General features: G+C 35.6%; 1 pseudogene; it reads left to right on the top strand.

The window, feature by feature from the left end:
- Nucleotides 1-15,505: 15,505 nt before the first annotated feature.
- Nucleotides 15,506-15,564, top strand: LOC112628142 (annotated as a pseudogene).
- The last annotated feature ends 8,432 nt before the right edge of the window (nt 15,565-23,996 follow it).

The raw sequence follows: 23,996 nt of genomic DNA, 5'->3' as shown, positions 1-23,996 counted from the left end.
GGAGTCAGAGACTCAAGGTCTAGAAAATCCAGATAGCATTTAATTTACAATTCCACCCACACAGTAACTTTCTACCTATCAGGTGAGTGAATGTGATATTACAGAGAAAGAAAGAATGTAATTTAGTTAAAGTCCAAGGGTGACTGTAATGGGCTGGAACATGAGGAATATTTGATAATTATTGCAGAGACCTACCATGTGAGTAGTTTATTTTCAATGAAGAGGTTGTGTAATAGTGATAAAGTTTAAGGCTGATGATATTTAACACCCGTATCAGTTAAAAAATTTTCAGAGTTGTCATTTAATATTTAGAGAAAGTTTTCTTTTTGACTTGAAAGATGAAAGGTTTGTGCTTGATACCCACTGGAAGTGCCTTGATTTATCACTTATTTCATGTTTTGCCCCTTTGATTCTGAGCTAATGCAAAACAAGTGTTTTCCAATTTCCTTACTGCTTACAGGTGTCTTTATCAAGAGACTTCCTTATTCTGGGTTTAATATCTGGGATAGGAGGATGTAATTTTATCTCTACTTTGATTTTTTAAAATAAAATCCTTTCAAAATGTTTAGTGAAGCGCTAGAGATCTGATAATGGGAATAATACTGCTCATTGTAGTTTTTTTTTTTTTTTACACATTAAATCCTGGTTTTTTGGCTTCAGTTCATTTCTACAAAATGAGTAAAGATGAGTATGGGCTCATATCTGCTCAAGGTCTACTGAGTCCTTCCTAAGGATATTAAAGAGCCTATCTTTGCTTTTTCCAGTGGACACATCCTTTCTTTGCTTGCAGGACTAGATTATAAAACAATCTGTTTTCACAGGGAAGACTTTATGGGTAGCCTCCAAAAGACCTTGTCCAATGTCTTCGGTTTTCCAAAATTCTTTTTTTCCTGTAAAATTTGAAACTCTTTGGTTTCCTGTGGTCTTTTATGTCACCACTGAGACTGACCCATTTTGCCTTTTTCATGTACTTTTTTGCATCTGTGGTTATCACTAAAATACAAACTCCTTGGTATAGATCTGGGAGCCGTGGATTCTAACTTCCTAAAGACGTTTTATAATCCTCTGCAAGTTTTCCTCTGTTCTGCCTGTGCTTTGAAGAGCCTTTGACAGGGTCTCTCATCTCAGAGTTAAATGGCTTAAAATCAACCACAGATGTTTCCCTGTTGTGAGGGTAGTTTAACATGAAGAGGTCATTGAGCTTTGGGGTTTTCTGGCTGTCTGAACGAGAAGAAAAATTGTTCAGAGGGAGAGATGGGGGAGAGAAGAATAATAGGATAAAGTCTATTTGGTTTGAGTTATGATTTGTTGGTATGTAAAACAGAGAGAGAGTTTTTTTTTTTTTCTTTTGCCCTGGCTAAGAAATTTCATAAGAAAGCAATTTTGAATGTTTCTCAGATTAATTAAAAATGTAGATTATTGGATGTTTGGAATTTTGATCTATTTTTATTTTAATGCACCTCTTAAATAATTTTGTTCATATAAAAACTTCCCCCAAAGTGGCTGCTATAATTGTAAATCATCTCTGTTGAAATTATGCCATTTAAATAAGTATGTGAATGTGGGTTATATTATAAACATATGGAAAAAGAAGTCCAGAGGGTGTTTGGAAATAGAATGAGACTGGAAGCATACCCCTGAAAATGTGGTAAAACTCTGAAAAAAATGTTGCTTATGACCCCTTGGGTCTCTCAGTCTAATTTCCACATTGTCTAACTTTAGAACTGAAAGAATTTGCAGTTTCTTGGGGGGTATCTAAGATTTTAAGAGGGAATTATTCTTAGAACCAGTCTGATTGTCAAGACAAGATTGAGGAAAATTGTCATAGGTTTTGATAAGGACCTAGGGAAAAATTTCTCCAAAGGACAGCAGGCTGAGAAGGAATCTTACAAACTTCTCCATCCCTGGGGCTGTCTTGAGGGATGCACTCACCTGGGTGTCTCTCACTCTCTTCCCTATAAACATTCCTTATATATACACATGACGTGGCAAAGACAAAGGCAAAGAGTAGCACCACTAGTAATAAGGCAGTTTCACCAAAAATAAATTTTTTTCAAGTCTGATCAAAGTGTTCCTGAAAAGAGTTTCTTACTCTTAGGAGACGAAATAATCTCGGTATACTGGGAGTGCAATGAAAGTATATTGGGGCTCAGTCCAATTTGATTTACTTAATACACTATTGCACTAAGAAATAGTCCTGACCAGGCAGCTATAAAGGATATCTGAGGAGGACACTGAATTAAGGTTCTGAATTAAGGTTCTTGTGCCTAGGCTGCAAAGAGGTCTCAATCTTTATGGATCTTGGTGAGATCTCCAAGATTGTTCAATACTGAATTCCTAGAAATACAACCTGAAGAATATTTTGATAAGGCAAAGCTGAGTTTATTCTTAATGTGGTAAGAGAAAGCAATCCCCTGATAGATATTAATAACATTTTGGACAAGGAAGGACAATGTTAGAATATTTATGAGACTTTAAAGACTCATTTAAGATTGGTCTTTAAATGCCAGGGCTTGATGAGGATTTGGTAAGGATTGTGGGAAAAGAGTTTACTGTTGGTGGTCACAGCAAAGATTTGGAGGTGAGGGATTCCAAAGGTCTTGGAATATAAGCCATTGATGTTTTCTGTTGATGAGTTAATAAGAATTTATAAGCCATTGATGTTTTCTATTGATGAGTTAATAAGTTTCTGAGGAAGTTCTTGTAATAATAAACATTATTCACAACTTTTATTTTTCTGAGCAAGAATTTACTGGAATAGTAAAGTTATGCCAGTGAAAATAGTGGAAAATTTAAATTGGAGACAAGTGGTCATGAGAGTAGACATGATTTTGTTTCTCACAGTGTCAGTTAACAGTTCCCCTCTGTGCAAATCCTTCAATAGTTTACATGTTGTTTATGATAAACATCCGTAGAATGGCCCACAAAACTGGACCTGGTCAAGCCCACTTTCTGTCACCTCTTACCTCTTAGCTACTACTTGCTATTCTGGAACCACTGGGCCAGCTTCTGCACCAGATTCTGTCTTGGCTCCAAGCATTTTTCCACCATCTCTCTCTCTGCTTAGTCTTCCGCCATCATCAGTTGTCAACTAGGCTAATCTGGTACACTTCTCTAAGTATCAGTATCACCGCAGCATTGCTCTTTACCCCTTTTCACTATTTTCAACACTGATCATGTAATATAAAATCTTATTTAATATTTTAAATGATTGTCCATCTCCTTGCACTAGAAGGTAAACATGCTGACTGTAGAGATTTTTGTCTGTGTCTTTTACTGCCCCAGTACCAATTCTCTGACTTTGAAGGAAATAAAAACTGACTTAAACCTGAAAAGAAAGAGCTAAATTGGCTTCCAATTCTTTGAAGTAAAACTTTACACTTCAAAAGAATTGCTCTGGCAAGGAAGAAACTGCAAGAGAAATTTCAACTTCTTGCTCTTCAAAGAGAAAGACAAAATTATATAAAATTTTGAGGAAGGGTGGCATTTAGGTTAAATTTATAATAAGCAGTATAGCTGGGTTAGGTGGAAGCAAATGGAGTTGGTCAGATGGGATTGATTTGATCAAAGCCAAGTAGAAATGATTGGAAGGATTAGAAAGCAGACCAGTTCAAGCAGTGCTTGCTGATGTGGACATTTAACTGAAAACTCATTTTGACCAATTTTGCAGCTTCCTGAGTATGGGGTGAGGATATCCTTTTCTTTAGGGGAGAATAGGATTTTCAGCTTCTTTTGTACATGTGATGATGCCTTTAAGCAAGGGTGATATTTTTCATTCTCATGACCAAAGTACAGACCATAAGTCTGAACCCAGAACACTATACATGGCAGTCTAGGTACTGTGTGTGCCTTTGTAGGTGATTGCAATTTTTTCTTTATTTAAAATTTTAAGAACACTTGAAGAGTAACTTTTTACCAATCATTTAAAAAATATTGATTAAATGATAAAATCCCTTAAAAACACAGCTAATGAAAAAGACACAAAAAGAAATATAAAATATAGCCTTAAAGACACTGAACCCATAATTAAAATATTCCCAAACAATAGTGCTCCATGCTGAAATGTTTCACTAGTAAATTTTTACAAATATTTAAGGGAAAAATATATAATTTTCATTTTCTCAGGGTAGCTGACTTCTAGTAACTAAACATGACAATGAACTGTAAAAAATGGAATTTACAGAACATGGCTACTAGGAATATAGATCCAAGTAGCCTAAACACAATAATAGTAAATCAAATTATGTGAATTTTTTTTTTTTGAGACGGAGTCTCGCTCTGTTGCCCAGGTTGGAGTGCAGTGGTCTCTGCTCACTACAACCTCCACCTCCCAGGTTCAAGTGATCCTCCTGCCTCAGCCCTGCTAGTAGCTGGGATTACAGGCACGCACCACCATGCCTGTTTAATTTTTGTATTTTTAGTAGAGATGGGATTTTGCCATGTTGGCCAACCTGGTCTTGAACTCCCGACCTCAGGTGATGCACCTGCCTCAGCCTCCCAAAGTGCTGGGATTATAGACATGAACCACCGCACCCAGCCAAAATATATTTTTTAAAAGGTCACTGCATTACAGTCATTTGAGGTTTACTTGAGAAATGAAGGTTTTTGTTTTTAAACATTCAAAAAAGCATTCAGCACTTCTGGTTTCAGCTCTGATATGTGAAGAACTTGTATGTTATAATTACTGTCCTTAAGATAAAGCAGAACAAACTGAAAAAAAAAATCAGTTATTTAATTGAACCCATCAGAGAACTGAGGCGTCAGGGAAAGTTGCCACCCCAAAATCTGGGGACACCGATTGATACGCAGCTGAAATTTGCTGGAACAGAAACCACTGGAGCCACAAATTGATAGGAACATTTAAATAGCAATTTAGATGAATAGCTGGGCTGAATGTGGGCTAGAGTGAAAGGAAGAAACTCCTGGGGACCCCCACATTTTTGTGGGTTCTACCTCCAGGAACCTCAACAGTTTCTCATGGTAAAGGTTTAAGAAAGATCCCCTCCTGCTTCAGAAAGGGGGAGAAGAGTAATCATTGTGAAATACACCCAGAGCGTTCTTCATAACAAAGACTCAACCTCCAGGGGAAATATTTTACCTGAGCCATATCTCCTAAAGGGATAAGGAGAAGGGCATTCCTTTCATTCCAGCTTTCTCTAGCTTTCCTGTTTTACCAATCAGGAAATAGAAAACCCACAATTGTCAGTAGAGGTCAGTGCTTCAAGGAAATAGATTGGAAACACAAGAACCAGAAAGAAGAGTAGAGAGGTCAGGTGGAGCTGAGGGAGAGGTTCTGCCACTGAAGGAATATTTGTGATGGTTATAACACCAAGACACAGGCACACAGAGACTTACTCAAAAGATTATAGAACACTCTCCCCTACGTCTTACCACCCCACCAGCAGTGTTCAGTGTATCGTGGATTACAGTTGAAAGAGAACACCAGTTCTCTCAGAGGAGTACTTAGGGAAGTCCAAAGTCAAGAGCAGAAACCAAAGACACTAGAGGGATTTGGCATTTCTGGTGCCTCTAGTAACAGCAAACATTAAACAAAGCCCAATTCCTCATCAGATTACTGTAAATAGCACTCTAAAGCCCCATTTACCTCAGTACTTGCTACCAGATACAATTCACCAAAAAATTACAATGCATATCCTATGACAAGAAAAAACAGTCAGAAGAGAGAAAGCAATGAGCAGAACCAGATTCAGAACAAAGACGTTGGAATTAACAATAGGGATTTAAAATAACTATGATTAATATGTTAAGGACTCAGACACATGCAAAAATAGATTATATAAGCAAATGGAAACTCAAAAGAACCAAGAGGAAATGCTGGAAATAAAAAACACTATAACGTAAATGAAGAATGCCTTCAACAGGCTTATAAGTAGATTCAGCACAGCCAAGGAAAGATTCAGTGATCTTGAAGATAGGTCAATAGAAATTTTACAAACTAAAATGCAAATGCAGAAAAAGGAAAGAATGAAGAAAATGCGACAGAACATCCAAGAACTGCGGAGCAACTTTTAAAGGTGCAACGTAGCTGTAATTGGGATACTAACAGAATGGAGTATAGAGCATAATATATGTTTGAAGTAAAAATGGCCAAGAACTTTTCAAAATTAATAACAGACACCAAACCACAGGCCCAGAAAGCTCAGAGAACACAAAAGAGTAAAAATGCAAAAACAAAACAAAACAAAAAAAACCAAAAACAATAAAACCTACAAATATCATATTCAACCTGCAGAAAGACAAACACAGAAAAAAATATCTTTAAAGAAGGTAGATAAAACATCCTGGTCTTCTCATCAGGGGAAAAAAATCCTAAAGTAATAATGTGGTAGTCAATTATGGCATATGGATATGTGGAGAGAATGGCAGCAATGCCACCAGAGATAGGAAAAAAGTGGAAATCCTCTAAGGCACCTGCACTAAGCATGGAGTGGCATGGTGTAATTTGAAGGTGGGTTTAGATTAGTTAAAAATGTACATTGTAGCCAGGGTGACATAGCAAAACCCTGTCTCAAGTAAGAATACAAAAATTAGCCAGGTGTGGTGGCACACATCTGTAGCTCCAGCTACTTGGGAGGCTGAGGTGGGAGAGTTGCTTGAGCCCGGGAGGCAGAGGTTGCAGTGAGCCGAGATCGCACCCCTGCACTCCAGCCTGGGTGATACAGCAAGACCCTGTCTCAAAACAAACAAAAATGTGTATTGTAAGTTCTAGCGCAACCAGTTAAGGAAAGATAATTGATATGCTAAGAAAGGAGATAAAATGGAATCATGTAACATGATCAAGTAAAAGTAGAGAACACAGTAAAATAGAGGTCTTAAAGAAATAGTAATGCAATGACTAGAAAGCAGTTGCAAACATGGAATATATTCCAACTGTATAAATAATCACTTCAGATGTGAATCATCTACAATGAAAAACAGAAACTGTCAGAATGGACTAAGACAAGACCCAACTAAATGGCTACAAGAAACCTACTTTAAAGATTTGAAAATAATAATAATAAAAATATTAAAGATTTGGATACTCTAAAAGTAAAGGGATGGAGAAAGATATACCATGCTTACAGTAATCAAAAAACAGTCGGAGTAGCTATATTGATTTTCAGACATAGCAGAATTCAGAACAAGGAAGGTTACCAGGCATGAAAGTTGGCAATACATAGTGAGAAAGGGCCAGTTCTACAAGAATATCTAAACGTGTATGCACCTATTAACAGTGTCGAGATATACATGAGGTAAAAGTTGATAAAACTGAAAAAAGAAATAGATAAATCCACTATTATAGTCAGAGGTTTCAACATCCCTCTGGCATAGACATAAATAAGAATATTGATAACCTGAACAGGATTATCAATTAACTTGTTTGATGCTTACAGAGTACTCCAACAACAGAAGAATATACATGAATATACATTGTTCTGAAGCTTACATGAAATACTCATGAAAACAGATCATACTATGTGCCATGAAACAAATTTAAAACATTATAAATCCTACTAAATACTCGGGTCACAGTGTAATAAAACTAGAAACCAATAAAGACATAGCTGGGAAATCTCCAAATATTTGGAAACTAAAAAACACACTTCTATATAATAGACACATCAAAGAACAAGTCATTGGAGAAAATAATTATTTTCAACTAATTCCAACTGGACAATACTGGTTACAATTGTGGGATGCAGCTAAAGCAGTGCTTGCAAGGAAATTTTTAGCATTAAATACATATATTAAGAGGAAAAAGATCAATAATCAATCTGAGCTTCTACCTTAGAAAAATACAGAACAGTTTGAACCTTAAGCAAACAGAAGAAAAGAAATAATAAAAGAATAAAAATCAATGAAATTTAAAACAGGAAAACAGTATGGAAAACCAAGAAAACCAAAAGTTGATTTGTTTAAAAGATCGGTAACATTGCTAAACTTCTAGTCAGGCTAAGCAAAGAAAAGAAAAAAGACAAATGACCAATATCAGGAGTAAAAGAGGGGGACATCAATATTGATCCCATGGACATGAAAAGGATAACAGAATACTAAGAACAACTCCATGCCCCCAAATTTGATAACTTAAATGAAATGGACCAATACTTTGAAAATATAAACTGCCACAACCCCCAAAAGGAAAAATAGGTAACCTGAATAGCAATATATCTATTAATGAAATTGAATTAATAATTAATAACCTTCCCCCAAAATAGCACCATACCCAGAGAGTTTTACTAGTGATTTTTACAAAACATTTAAGGAAGATACAATACCAGTTCTTCACCATTACTTCCAGAAAATAGAAACAGAGGGAAGACTTCCCAACTCATTACATCAAACCATCATTACCCTAACATAATAACCAGATAAAAACATTACAAGAAAGAAAAACTACAGACCAATATCTCTCATGAATATTGACATAAAATTCCTTGACAAAATATTATCAAATTCAATTCAACAATGTATAGAAAAATTAGTATCATTATGTACATTATGGGATTTATTCCAGGTATGCAAGGCTGTTTCAACATTCAAAATTCAGCCAATGTAATATACCACATCAATAGCCTACAGAAGAAAAATTTTATTATTATATCAGTAGATACAGTAAAAGCATTTCACAAAATTAAATATTCATGATTTTTAAAATCTCAGCAATCTAGGAATACAAGGAAACTTCCTCGACTTGATGAAAAAATTCTACAAAAAGCCCCACAGCTAATATCATACTTAAATGTAAGAGACTGTATGTTAATTTCAGGAACAAGGCGAGGATGGCCTCCAATTCTATGCAACATCATACTGGAAGGCTTAGCTAGTGCAACAAGATAAGAAAAGGGAATGAGGCATACAGTTTGTGATGGACGAAATAGAACTGTCTTTACTCAAGGATGACATGGAGAAAATCCCAAAGAATCCACAAAAGAAAAGACTGGAGCTAACAAGTGAGGATAGCAAAGTTAAAGGATATAAGGTTAATATACAAAGACCAATTGCTTACCTATAAACCAGTAATAGTCTATTGAAACTAGAAAAAAACTATAATAGCACCATAATAAAAGCAAATAAAACCCTTACGTATAAACCTAAAAAAAAAGAGGTTCAGGATCTATATGTCTGTATGTAGAAAACTAAAAAACTTTGAGAAAAGAAATCAAAGAAGATAAAAATGAACAGATATATTCTGTATCCATAGATGGTAGACTCAATATTATAAAAATGTCAGTTCTTCCTAACTTTATAGACTCAATGCAATTCTATTCAAAATCCCAGCAGGCTGTTTTGTAGATACTGACAAAGAATAACCAGCACAACATTGAAGAAGCACAAAGACGGAGGAGTCACTACCTGATTTTAAGACTTTTACCAGAAGCTGCAGTAATCAAGACTTTGTGGTACTGGCAAAAGAACAGATACAGATACAGAAGTTAATAGTACAGAATAGAGAGCTCAGAAATAGACACAAACAAATATAATTAGCTGACCTGTGTCAGGGAACAAAGACAATCCGATGCATAAAAGAATAGTCTTTTCAATTAATGGTGCTGCAACAAGGGGATGTCTATATGCAAAAACAGTGAACCTAGACATAGGTTTTAAAATGTTTCACAAAAATTAACTCAAAATAGATCATAGAACTAAATATGAAATACAAAACGTTAATAATTCTAAAAGAAAAGAGAAAATGTATGTGATCTTGGGTTTTGTGATGGGGAACACCAAAGACACAGATCATGAAGAAAAAAAATGGTAAGCTTTTAAAATATAAGTTCTGTTTGGAAAAAGGCACTTAAATTAATTAAAAGATAAACCACAGATTGGGGGGAAATATTTTCAAAACACATATCTAATAAAGGTATTCCAGTCAACTATATTGAGAACTCTTAAAACTCAGCAATAAGAAAACGGATGACCCAATTAAAAAATAGGCAAAAGATCTGAACAGATACCACACCAAAAAACAAACAAAAAATACAAATGATAAATACACTTATGTAAAGATGCTTAACATTTTCTGTCACTGGAGATAAAAAGTAATAAAATACCACTACACATGTACTCATGTACATGTACACATGCACTACACACAGTACACATGACACATATTCACATATAATAGAATGGCTAAAATTCATCCAAAGCCTGATCATGCCAACTTCTGTTGAAAAGTCAAGCAACATTCATTGGTGGTGGGAATGCAAAATAGCACAGCCACTTTCAAAGACAGTTTGGCAGTTTCTTAGAAAGCTAAACATAGTCCTGCCATATATCTAGCCACTATGCTCCTTGGTATTTACCCAACTAATCTGAAAACTTATGTCCACATAAATGCCGGCACATGAGTATTACAGCTTTATTCATAATGAACAAAACTTGAAATTAACTAAAATATTATTCAATAGGTGGATGGATAAACAAACTGTGATACATTCATACAATAGAATACTATTAAGCAATAAAAAGGATTAACCCATCAAGCCACACAAAAACATGGATAAATCATAAATGCATATTGCTAAGTAAACAAAACCAATCTGAAAAGAATACATACAATATTCTTCATTTTTGTAACATTCTGGGCAAGGCAAAATTATAGATATCAATGGTCGGCAGGGTTCAGGCAAAGGGGCAGGGATGTAATAGATAAATCACAGCAAATCTATTCAGTATGGTACTGTAATAGTGTAAATATGATACTGTGCATTTGTCAAAGCACAGTGAACTTTAAAACACAAATGAACCTTAATGTACACAAATTTTAAAAAATCATTTAGGAGTTTGGGGGATCCAAGATGGAATATAGTATCTGACAAAAGAATCCAGCTGTTTTACAAATGTATTAAACAAGCTTATGAATCAGGTTGGGGAGGAAAGATAATGATTTAAGTAACTTTGAAAATGAGTGGAATCTGTAAGACTAGAGGCAAAGTGACTGTACATGAGTACTGCACTCTATTTGATAAAGTTGTTTTCTGTAGGTGTATGAGTTAGAAATTCTAAATCATAATACATACATATATTGGAATTGAACAAGTAAATGGTTGGCAGATGGTATACATTTTCTTATTGTTGGAATGAAAGGTTACAGGCAAGAAGAAAAGAATGATTTGTGTTGTAATGTATTAGAGTTGGAAACAGTGTAAACTTATGTTTAGTTTAATATACAGACAGATGGCTACACATAGAAATATAGATGCATGTATTTACATAGTTATTGTACACCCCCATTTGTCAACTGAAAATGCCTAGAAGCAATGACACTCTAGTAACAATGGGCACACCTAGAACCCAGCCCTTAGTTCCTAATACCATTCTCCAATAGAACAAATCAGGGATCCTTGTAGAAATGGCTGATAATAGGACTGGGTAGGAAATGTACAAGATGAGCCTGGAGCATCTTATGGTCCCCGAGAGTAAGGAAGTACTAAAAGAATAACCTCACATTGGTGAAAATATGTCAAAGGGACTCAGGAACCAACCAAAAGAGCTTCCAGTGGTCAAATCTGGAACAAATTTTTAAAAATAAATAGCATAATGTTAGATTACAACCCAAAGTATAAAATATCCATGAATCCATATTGATGTAAATAATCAAATGAATAAATAAATTGGGGAGAACATAGATCTTTTGTGCAGCATAATTTCATATAGTTTTTATAAATTTGCCCTTAAGGAGGTTGAACTCCTTACTTGACAAGTGTGGGAAGAAAGTTACTAGGCACAGTGGTGACTTTCTTTCAAAGAGTACAGGGTGGAAATGGGGGACAGAAGGGAAGAGTAACTGCGGGGAAGAAATCCGGCATGTTAATCAAGGTTACCATCAGTACTGATAAATCATGTTGATAGTATATACCTTTGATATGATGTGATAAGAATTGCACTTTACCTCTACAGTCTTCCTTCCAAAAACCCGTAAGATCAGTATCATCATGAGAAAAATCATCAAACAAATCCCACTTGAGATATACTCTACAAAATACTTGACTAGTTTTGCTCAAAACTATGAAGGTCATCAAAAAGGAAAGCTAGAGAAAGTGTGACAGCCAAGAAGACCCTAAATAGACAAGACAAGTAAATGGAATATGGCATCCTTTATGGGATCCTAGAAGAGTAATAGTACATGATGTAAAACTATGGAAATCAGAATAAAATGGGCTTTAGTTAATAATAATCTATCGATATTGGTTCATTGAGTGTGACAAACGTGCCATATTAATACAAGATGTTAACAGGAGGGGAAACTGGGTATAGGGTATTTGGGAACTCTGTTTCAGCTTCACTTTTTAAAAAATCTTAAACTATTACAAAATGTTTACTTCAAAAATGAATTAAAAATTACTCAATGTAATTCACTGTGGTAACATAAGAGAGAAGAAAGTTACATGATCATATCAAAAGAGAAAAAGCATTTGATAATATATAAAAACTATTCTTTATAAGTCTCTTTATTGGAACTAGGAATTTATGGGAACTAAAAATTGAAAAAAAATTTAATGAGATAAAGGGTATTTAAAAAATAAATTAATTATAAAATTATTGACAGTGGAGATAGAAAAAGCTTTTTTATGAGATTGGGAATAAAAGAGTGATTTTTTTTTTCTCATCATTTCTATTCATTACTATACTGGATGTCCTAACTAGGGGAGTACAGTCATAGAATAAGGATTGGAAATGGAAAGGTATACATTTCATTATTTACAGACAAGAAACAAGTCTGAACATGATCAATTAAAAGTAGGAAGTTAATTGAGCAAGATTGCTGGGTTAAAAAGCAGATAACTAAAATGTATTTCTATGTAAAATGACAAATGAAAAATGAAGTTTTTAAAAGATAACATTTTGGGGAACATCAGAAACATCAATACTATAGGAAAAAAATCACACAAAATATTATGAAACATTATGGAAAGGAAGCAAATAATACCTTACAAATGGAGGGATATAATATATTCAGAGTGGCAAATTCAATGACATATACTATTCATGTTAATTCTCCCCCAAATTCACTCAAGGATCCCAGTGCAAGAGCATTCTAAATCTGAATGCCATTTTTTTAAATGTTCAATCTAATTTCAAGAATTATATATGATACAAAGAGTCAAGAAGAGCCAAGATAGTCTTGATGAAGATGGACAATTTTGCATGAGTTACAGGGCCAAAATTTAAGGCCTACTATCACAAGGTTACAGTTACCAACAAAGACAGAAAACTAGCCTAATGGAAAAAAATAAGAGACTCCATAAGCAGATGAACAGATATATGATTACTTGATTTATGATAAAAGTGCCACTCCTGCATGATGAGGAAAGAATGGTTTGTTCAATAGTGCTGGATATCAATACGTAAAAAAAGTGAAGTCCTTTTCAAACCATACAAATAAATCATTTCTAGGTGTAATGTTGGTCTATTCATGAAAGACAAAACAGTAAAGCTTCTTGAGCATAACATAACATAGGAGAATGTCATCATAATATGGGGGAAAGTGAAAAATACCAATACCACTAAGCACAAAGGAAAACACTGATGAATTAGTTTGCATCCAAATTAAAACTTTTATTTCTCAAAGTATGTAATCAATGAAGAAGCATCATATAAAAGATACAACATTTACATGTCAAAAAGTTAGAAAACACTTAAATGGGTACTTCACAAAAGAGGATATCTAAATGGCCAATAAGCTTATAAAAAGGTATTCAAGATCGTTAGCCATGAGAAAAATATTCAGACAACAGTCAGATAAACATCTTCCAGTATATCTAGACAGTCCCCAATTTACAATGGTTTGATTTACAATTTTTCCACTTTGTGATGTTGTGAAAGTGATATGTATTCAGTAGAAACCATACCTTGGATTTTGATTTTTCATTTCCCGCTCTAGCCACTGGCTGTATGACACTCTAGTGAGGCTAGGCAGCAGCAGCGAGCCATAGCTCCTAGCAATCATGCAGTTATGAAGGTAAACACCAATACTTCATCGTGTACTGTGTTGCCATCATTTTGACCCACTGTAGGCTAATGTAAGTGTTCTGAGCACATTTAAGGTAGGCTAGGCAAAGCTATGATGTTCAGTACATTGGGTGTACTAAAAGCATTTTTGATTTACAGTGTTTTTAACATAGTGGGTTTATTAGGAGGTAACTCCTTCATAAATCAAGGATTATCTGTATAAAATTTAAAAGTCTATGTGTTTTTAGAATTCTCTTAGTATTCACTAAAGTTGAATGGAGGCAACATACTCTCAGGCCAAAATATGTATATATTAGATATGGTGCCATATCTAATAGCAAAAATTGAAAACAAAGTGCCCATGAGGAGTTGAACGATAAGTAAACCTTAAAATATGCACATACTCTCTCAAGGAACACAGGTACTATTGTGACTAATTCTTCTCCATGTGCGATCCACATAGATGATAAGATCCTCATGAGAAGAACTTAATTTTATACTTGAGCTTTCCTTTGATTGAAAGATGAGAACTCTTGTGATTATTGGTATCATCTCTATGATGTCATATTATGTAGATTCACATAGTCTTAGCGCCATTAAAATAGAAATTCTATTTGTGGGCTTCAGATAATCAGTCCCCTGTAGGAAACTTATTTTCATCCATCTGTTTCCTTCCAACAGAGCAATCCTTATTTTATGTTAACCTGATTTTAGTGGTTCATTGTCATAATTTTTAGAAATTACACCTCATTTTTTTCCTGTGATTTTACTGTATTGAAGTAAATCCGGTTGGCATGATATACAATATTACATGAATGAAATTTGCCTTTGGTAACTGAGAAAGTTCAAATAGACCTTGGTTCTAGGGAAGACTTGTTTCTAAGGAATTTAGATTCATTCTTTCAGACAATATGAATATCATTATGGGGTCTTGTTCATGAGTTATGTATGTGAAGGGATTCTTGTAAGATTTTCACCTTTTACCTGAGCTTGCCTTGACTGAAAGTTGAAACAATTTTGTGATTCATCGGTATAATTTCTACAGTGCAATATGTATTTGGATCTAAGCATGCAAGTAGACAAATTCATCCCTATTATAGTATTTCAGGTTTGCAGTGCGTTATGACATTTGTAGATCATTGATGGACAATGAATATTCAAGGAACCTGGCAGTTGTACCCAGGGGATTGAGATCCAGATACTTGTTTGTTTGCCCATAGATATAAAATTCAATAAAATTAGGAGCTTCCTGATATCTAGTTTACTTTTTTAGGAATAACACCCATGAGATACAGTTCTCATCTACTGCCCTAGTCCTGTCCTTAGATAAATAACACCAGAGGAAGAAGGCCCTCTGGCCTCTTACATCAGGAACACATGAAAAGCCACGCTGAATCTGTATGAACTCCAATGGACTTTCACAGAAGGGTTTAAGGATACCAACCCTGGTTATAATTTTTAGGACCAAATATATATATATATAAACATGTAAAATATATATATTATATATTATATATATTTAAAAATATGTATATATGGAGTGCCATGGTTTGGGTCTTAAGGAGGTTTGATGACATAAAAATTATGCTCATAAGTATTATGCTGAGACCCATTCTTGGGAGGAGATGTGGGGGTGTCCTAGGCTATGCAAAACATAGCTATGGAAACAGAAGTTATTAAGAGAAAGAACAAGCAGTCTGAGAATTTAGATAAGAGACTAATAGAATAAAAGCATCAGATTAGTGAATGTTGTCCTAGTAATTTGGAATAAAAGTAATAATAAATGGAGTCAGACTACTAAATGGCAAAAATAGGGACTTGAAGAACTTAATTTTATACCTGAGCTTTGCTTTGATTGAAAGTTGAGAAATCTCGTGATTTGTTGGTATCATCTCAAATCAACTTATTTTTCATCTCAACATGAAGAATATCAGCTCTAGTCTTTTGGCATTTCAGCAACTCAAATGCTTGTTAGAACTTATCCAGGACTGCTTGGAGGACCCAAAATACTAATAATCCATATGCCTTTTTTTTCCAGCCAAAATTAGCTATCTTAAGAGATATTTTTCAGTGCTCTGAGGATATCCACAAATATATCCCAAGGCACTCTGCAGTATGTTTTCAATCTGCGGCCCTGCACACTGGGGATGCACACTGGATTGTTGAATGGAGTGTTGCTTCCATTTGACTTTGATTGACTAATGGGACAGACACAATAAAGACCACATGAGAGCCCCCTCATGAAGGAGGGCTACAAACTTGGAGTCCAATTCTTCACCTCCCCTGACAGGTAGGCTGTTCAGTGCCTTGGGAATCCAACATGAAGGACTGCTTATAGCAGTCCTTGAAAACTTTCACAGAATGTGAACTGGGAGAAGCTAAATGCTGTACTCACAAGCTGGGTGACTTCTCCATTGATTTTTACCATAGTTCACTGAAACATTTTCTAAACTAACAGGTATAAATTCACAGATAGATTAGAATAGATCCTTGGTCCTCTCCATTTTTCTGGCACTTTTGTTGCCAGGAATTCAAATACAACTGAGAGAAAAAGTGGGTAGCTAGCAAGAACAGATAATTTCTAAAATATTGGTAGCAGTAACCCAACTTTGAGAAAATATGGAGAAAGAAAAGGAAAAAAAAAAAAAAAACCCCTTAAGATTGCAGTGTTAGCTGCCCAGTTACAATTATTCACAAAGTAACAAACGCTTATTTGGGCCACCAATAAATAAGAGGGCACAAGCTAATGGGAAGTTAATCCATCACTCTTGTAAAAAGTCAACACATTAGAAAAAGGAATCTTGGATGAGATTGAGAAAGATGCAAGGGATGAAACCTGACAAGCTTTACAACCTCCTTGAGGAGGTCTTCCCTACTCTATAAAATCAGAAAATAATTGGCAAATGGAGCAAAGCATGGGCAAAATTGATATAATGAGGAAACAGAGCTGGGAATAGGATAAACTTATGTGTCTGTTTCCTTTTCCCATCTTTTAATCTTTTTCTACCCTTTCTTCTGGATACTGGAGTAATGTATTCCGCAATTTCTACGGACCTTTTCTGTTTTATCCTAAAGTAGGAAAACATCCAAGATATAAGTATTTCTGGACTATCTCCTACCTATTCTTTCTCCTCTGAGGTTTTCATGCAAATAGGCCTTCTCTAAGGAAAATATGCCTCGTCTCCTAATATTCCCAGTAATCTTTTAGGAAAGGGCCTGCTGTATAAACCAAGGGCTGTGATCTTCTGTACTCTGAAGAGAGTGCTTTCGGAGCTTCTGGGATGCAAGGTATCTGCATTGCTAAGTATGGGCTTTCTGAAACAAAAGATGGCTGTGGGAGACTGGGAGTCCCACTCAGTGCTGGAGAAGCACCCCCAAGTTACAGAAAATAAACCCATATCTATGAGTCCTAGGAAAAAATGATAATGATTTAATAAAAGAGATCAATACCATTGTTGTTAACTTACAAAAGAGAAAAACCTTGGCCATGTATAGAACATTTTCTCTGTTTTTACCTCAAATACAATGTAATTAGGAAATTTAATAAAATATGGCATAGGAAAAAAAGACACATTCACTTCATAATGCTTCCATATTGCCTGTGAGAAAATTAGGAAAACTTGACAGGGAAGGTCAAACTGTTTATGGATTTACGCGTGATCTTAGAGAAACAAGTTGTGATTCCTCTGGCACTTGTAATTCCCAATCTTGCTACTATCTTAATATCTGTTCCTGAGTTATCTAAGTATTTTTCTGTCATGGATTTATGTTCAATGTTTTGTTCTCCACGTTTAGCTGGGGAGTTGAGGTTCCTGTTTGAGTTTACCTGTGGAGCAGGAGGCTTTCAGTATTTGTGGCAATGGATCTTCCTGGAATTCAGAGAGTCACCTACTGTATTCTCTGGGCATTTATAAGAAAATGTAAAGAATTTTCTTCACATTAGGATTCCATGCTAATTATTATTGATAGCTAATACCTTACATGCTAGTAAAGAAGACATTTTAGCTTTACTAAATTTCTTAGACTCCCAGGACATAAAACCTTGCTAGCTAAGTTGCAATATTATCAAACTGAAGTGAAATATTTGGAATCTGTGTTCTTGGCAGATGGAAGGTGGTTGCATCCTGAAGTCAGCCTAATATACAAATGAAACAACATACAAAAAAAAAAAACTTCACTGATTTTGAGGATTAATTGTGGATCTCTGCCTTTTATGAAAAGGCTAAGCCTCTCACTGAGATGTTACATGAAACATCACTAGAACCTTTTACTGAAGTCAAAATAAGGCTGAAGAAGTCTTTTATGCCCTTAAAATAGCGGCTATTTCTTCACTTGTATTACTTTTTTAACCTGTTAAAAAAGCAGTTCTACCTTTTCTGTCTTGAGATTAAGGGTTACTCCAAAATTAGGCCTTGATTACAGGCACATTTTGCTTACTTTCCTGGGTTCTGGTGTTTTGTTTCTCTGGAAATGCCATGATGTTTACAAGGCAGAGTGGCAACCACTCCCCTGATTGAAAAGGCTCATTCAGTCCTTGACTCTGGGAAATTTAACTTACTTGCAGGTACTTCATGTCGTTAGTGCTATTTTACAAGTTCATAAGACACAGTACTCATGAGTGTGCTGTCACACGAGCTAAGAACAAGTCTTACTGTCTAATCCTAATGCTGTTCTAGGCAGGTGTAACCTTTTGACAGCTACTCTGTGGCCAGATCTTGACAGAATAAGTTGAACATGACTGTCTCAGAGTCATTGAGGATGACATTGGAGCATGATCTGATTTATCTAATATTCCTATTCCCAATGCTGACTGAATATTCATCAATATATTCTGTGTGAAAGACCCACAAGGGAATATAAAAGCATCTTCTATGGTAATCAACCCTCATGAAGCTTAGAGGCTTCTGTTTTTCAAAACATAAAATCAGCCCAAGTGGCAGAATTGTAGTTATTATACCAGCTGTTAAATTAGCCACCAGTTGTAAAGCATATACCTATACTGATATTAACTATATGTCTGTGGTCTATTATGTGACTAGCCAACTTTGGAAGAATAGATGCTAATATCAATAGGAACTAAAATGTTACATGAGAAACTAATTTCTGATTTAATAGAGTCATTCAAACTTCTCTAACAGATTTATGTAATTGATTGTAAAGCTCACACTGGAAAACAAGATTAACTCTTTAAAAAGAAATTAATTTGCAGACCTAGCTGGAAAGGGCTTCTAAGGTTTAAACTGGGGAAATCAAACCCCTATCACTTCTATCAAAAACCTCCTATTCATAATTTCAGAAATAGCCAACTCTCTAAGAATTAGAAAATTAGGAATGAAGGAGAACTAAGATGAACACCATAGGAAAATGAGAATTACATAATGAAATCTTTCCTTTATTCCAATTGTTATATGATCAAGTGGCTTTTTCATACCATTAACAAGTTCATTCAAGAAAAAGGAATATACTGACAACTTGAAATCTCTGTAATAAGATCATGTAATTCAGGAAATAATATGAAGATATGCTCTTTGTCAGAAAAATTCTTTACTTACCTAAGATAAGTCAAGAAAGCCAAAAGCCTGCTGAGGCCAATGATACCTAGGATCTCCTGGCACAAGAACTTCATAGAACTTCCACCTTTAGAAGATATTCAGTATTCTTACCAGTGTTGTGTATTGGTGTCTGGATAGGCTAAAGCAGATGCTCAAACAGTGATCAAGCTCTTACTGAATCATATCATCTCAGCCACTGAAATTCCTGAATATCTGGAATCCAGTAGGGGAAGTCATTCTATGTCTATGGGAAATTGGGAGCTTTGTAATGCTCTACAAATACCAATAACTTACCTACCTGTTATCCCCAGTCTTCTGAACAAGTGGAATGAATGAACCACATGCCCTAAAGAATTATTTAGCTAAAGTAGGTAAAACTTTACCATCCGTTTCATTTAAAATAAGATTATATCCCTCTAGCAAGCACAACATTTCTCCCTTTGAGTTTGGAAGGTCTACGAATCTTGGGCTTAAGCCTAACCCATTCTCTGATACAATGGAAAACCCTCATGACCATACATGATACTTAAAGAGTTTGTGGGTTTCCCTGGGGCTCACCTTGCCAACATGTGGCCAGATGCTGAAAAAGCCCCCCGGGAATGTGTCATTGATATTGAACAGGAGGCTCAGTCTATATCAAAGTGTTCTGATGACAGACTATGACCACACTGGACAGAACCCTATCAAGTGTGGTTGAGAATTCATAGTGCTATCAAGATGAAGGAGAAACCCAAGTGGATACATGCTTCACCTGTGAGACCAATATCCACCATTGAATGGGCCTTAAGGATAAATTCTCTAGATAGTAACCTTGAATAATATGGAAGCAGAAGAGAAAAACTTATCTGACAGCAGGAGAGATAGACTGTTTCGTTATCAATACTTTCTTCTTAATTATTTTGAGCATTACAATTTTGATGCTTAGTTTGTATCAATTGAACATAAAGCTTATTATTAGTCTTTCTTTTAAAAATTAGTATCTCAACCTCAAGGAATTTTGTGGTAATTAAAAATTGTCCTGAATATGAGATGAGGACTCAATAAACCCCTTTCTTTGTCATAATACTTGAAACTCACCAACAGAATGATTTAAATTTAGAAGAAGTGAAAAATTTCACATCTTCCCACTGATTAGACAATATTACTGAAAAAAAATCTTAAATATCACCACCCTTTGTGTTATTGAAGACACTGACGAGAAGAAATTTTTAACTAATTAAATTGAACATAATTATATTCAAATTGAAAGTCCATGAAGGTTATCACAAAACTCCAACAACTCTGTATCTTTTGTTTGTTTGTTTGTTTGTTTTTGAGCAGAGTTTCACTCTTGTTGCCCAGGCTAGAGTGCAATGGCGCTATCTCGGCTCACTGCAACCTCCACCTTCTAGGTTCAAGCAATTTTCCTGCCTCAGTCTCCTGAGTAGCTGGGATCACAGGCATGCACCACTATGCCTGGCTAATTTTGTATTTTTCATAGAGATGGGATTTCTCCATGTTAGGATGGTCTCGAACTCCCAACCTCAGGTGATCCGCTCGCCTCGGACTCCCAAAGTGCTGGGATTACAGGTGTGAGCCACCACGCCTGGCCCAACTCTATATCTTGTATAGCCGTGGAGGTCCAATTTAATAAAGCTTAAATAGATGCACAGATGAGGAAATATCCCAGCCCAAATGATGAAGGTCAGTTTCTTCAAAACTCCCAAAATATACCATCCCCTAAAAATGAGCTTACCCTGTTTAGAACCTGGCAGTCGCCAGTCCCCATACTTACGAACTCAAGGATAATTAAATGGTCTGTATCATTTAATATTACAATAGCTAATGTGAGTAAATGGAATTCTACTTGTACATGATAGGCTTTACCACTATGAAATGTTTTTACACAAGGACTAAAATGGCACTATGATCAAACTAAAACAGATTTTTTTTTTTAATAGATGGTGTCTGGCTTTGTTGCCTACACTGGAGTGCAGTAGCAGAATCACAGCTCTGTATTGCCTGTAACTCCTGGGCTTAAGGAATTCTCCCGTCTCAGCTTCCTGAGTAGCTGGGACTACAGGGACATGCCACCATGCCTGCCTATTTTTTCTTTCTTTCTTTTTTTTTTTTTTTTCTTTGCAGAGTCAGGGTCTTGCTCAGGCTGGTTTCAAACTTCTGGCCTCAAATTATCCTGCCGCTGCCTCGGCCTTCTGAAGCACTGGGTTTGTGAGCCACCATACCTGGCCAGAGATTATTAAATACAGTATTGGGGGAATAAAAATTAGGACTACAATTGTAAACTCTTCTGATATAGATACAATTACTGATAAACTTAGTGCCTTGGACAATTTGCAGAAAGATGCAAACATGACAGAATCAAACTCTAAACAAGATATGAAAATAAAGAAAAACAAAAATGGAATTGGGAAAGCATTTGGAATTGGACATCTGGTAATAAAATCCTATTGCAAAAAAAATATATAGTGAAGAATTTTCAGAAATCTTTACTTGCATGAGTACCACTGGTTATTCAACAACTACAATGTATACTTGCTGGTACTGAAGTACAATATTATACCTACTCAGGCAAACAATTAGGTATTGACATACTACTGTCTATGTAGAGATTAAATGATGGTGTAAAATGATTGATCATATTATAGGTAAGAGAGCCGAAATTTGGCATCGCAGATTGAAATTCATGAAAACTGAAATAATAAAATGAATTTCACTAAAGTACATTTTCTTATTTACATAGTTTATGATGTGTTATATAATTCATGAATCTTCAAAAGAAACATATTGAGCTATTCAATAAAAATTTACATTACAGCTTTAGGCCACCGAGCCCCATCTGCTGTTTATGTACTTGGTATAAATTGGGGGGGGGGAACAAAACAAGAGTGAAAACTAAGCCTCAAAGTATAAAGCATGTAGCAAAACAGACTACTAAAATTATTCTCAATTTCTAACCCTGTTATATATGGAGAATTCTTATGTGGAGGTAATAAAGAATTTGTTCAAATATGCATTAGTGGTATGACAGTTTCAAATAGCCCACTGAACTAGGAAATATTCACTACCAAGGGGGTCAGGTATACTGATCTGGTCAACCTGGACATTGACATGAGATGTTCTTATGGAGTGACAGCTCCACTTGATGCTATCCTATCACAAAATATTACTACCTGATGTTGATACCATTAACAATGGAATACACAAAGTAAGGTCTCTCTACAAGACAAGACCAACATCTCTGTAATATAAATGGGACTGTGAGTGTAATAGATTTAGGGTTTCTGAAAGAATTTTGAAAGTTAAGGATCCAACGCCTGTAATCCCAGCACTTTGGGAGGCTGAGGCGGCTGGATCACGAGGTCAAGAGATTGAGACCATCCTAGCCAACATGGTGAAACCCCTACTAAAAATACAAAAAAAAATCAGCTGGACATGGTGGCACGCACCTGTAATCCCCACTACTCGGGAGGCTGAGGCAGGAGAATCACTTGAACTGGGGAGGTGGAGGCTGCAGTGAGCCGAGATCGTGCCACTGCACTCCAGCCTGGCAACAGAGCGAGACTCTGTCTAAGAAAAAGAAAAAGAAAGTTAAGGATCCTACCAACAAAATTGGAATATGAGACTGAGGAAATTCGATTCCAGCTAAACCCAGAATTGATTATGTTGATGAACACGTGAATTTCATGTGTGTAAAACACGTGAACTCCTCGTTGTCAGTCTAATGACAGTGAAAGCAAAAAACACATCGAAGATGTAGGGAAATGACAATACAGAGTAGGCTCATAACTGCATCCTAGATACTGGGATTGATTTCTATTAAGGTATATAATTTTAGATCCTTGAGGAATCGCCACACTGTCTTCCACAATGGTCGAACTAGTTTACAGTCCCAGCAACAGTATAAAAGTGTTCCTATTTCTCCACATCCTCTCCAGCACCTGTTGTTTCCTGACTTTTTAATGATCGCCATTCTAACTGGTGTGAGATGGTATCTCATTGTGGTTTTGATTTGCATTTCTCTGATGGCCAGTGATGATGAGCATTTTTTCATGTGTCTGTTGGCTGTATGAATGTCTTCTTTTGAGAAGTGTCTGATCATATCCTTTACCCACTTTTTGATGAAGTTGTTTTTTTCTTGTAAATTTGAGTTCTTTGTAGGTTCTGGATATTAGCCCTTTGTCAGATGAGTAGATTGCAAAAATTTTCTCCCATTCTGTAGGTTGCCTGTTCACTCTGATGGTAGTTTCTTTTGCTGTGCAGAAGCTCTTTAGTTTAATTAGATCCCGTTTGTCAATTTTGGCTTTTGTTGCCATTGCTTTTGGTGTTTTAGACATGAAGTTCTTGCCCATGCGTATGTCCTGAATGGTATTGAACTAGAAATACCATTTGACCCAGCCATCCCATTATTGGGCATATACCCAAAGGATTATAAATCATGCTGCTATAAAGACACATGCACATGTATGTTTATTGCGGCACTATTCACAATAG

Source organism: Theropithecus gelada, chromosome 7a (assembly GCF_003255815.1).
Source record: "Theropithecus gelada isolate Dixy chromosome 7a, Tgel_1.0, whole genome shotgun sequence".
NCBI classification, from domain to species: Eukaryota; Metazoa; Chordata; class Mammalia; order Primates; family Cercopithecidae; genus Theropithecus; species Theropithecus gelada.
This window is presented reverse-complemented; position numbering and strand designations above follow the sequence as displayed.